Below are 411 nucleotides of genomic sequence, written 5' to 3'. Positions count from 1 at the left end.
AAATGAGGCGGGAAATTCAAATTGAAATTTGTCCGGATTTTGATGGCGGACCCTGTAATATTACCATTATATTGCAATATCACTGCAATATTTCTGCAATATTACGTGCTGTGTGGGATGTCATTTGATGAAACAACACTATTGTTTTAAATAATATTTTTTAAAAGTTTCTCTCAAAATTTAATAACTCGATTTGTTTAATTTGGATTTTCTTGGATTTTTTAATTTTTTTTGTTGGATTTTTGTTGGATAATGTATCCTTATATTGTTCACAGTATATTATAACATACCTAGCAAACACCAAATAATAGTTATATAATTTTTACTTGTTGTTTATTGGATAATTTGCTGATAGATATTGAAACAATGCAACATTCGATATTGATGTAATGTAGTGAACCAATGATAATT

The 411-nt window shown here is 27.0% G+C and overlaps 2 protein-coding genes across 2 annotated transcripts in view; one reads left to right on the top strand and one right to left on the bottom strand.

Moving 5' to 3' along the window:
* Nucleotides 1–134, bottom strand: part of LOC116850298 — a 94,464-nt gene extending 94,330 nt beyond the window's left edge. Inside the window, exon 1 of the mRNA XM_032828409.1 lies at nucleotides 52–134. The gene's annotated coding sequence lies outside the window, so the exon portion shown is untranslated. The remainder of the gene's footprint in view (nucleotides 1–51) is intronic.
* LOC116850297 (putative inorganic phosphate cotransporter) overlaps nucleotides 1–411 on the top strand; it is a 60,804-nt gene that overhangs the window by 49,091 nt on the left and 11,302 nt on the right. The window lies entirely within an intron of this gene.

The sequence above is a fragment of the Odontomachus brunneus genome, unplaced genomic scaffold, assembly GCF_010583005.1.
Source record: "Odontomachus brunneus isolate Ranch 3 - 2012 unplaced genomic scaffold, Obru_v1 Obru_scaffold_142, whole genome shotgun sequence".
NCBI classification, from domain to species: Eukaryota; Metazoa; Arthropoda; class Insecta; order Hymenoptera; family Formicidae; genus Odontomachus; species Odontomachus brunneus.
Note: the sequence above shows the minus strand (reverse complement) of the source record. Positions and strands in the feature narration are given on the sequence as shown.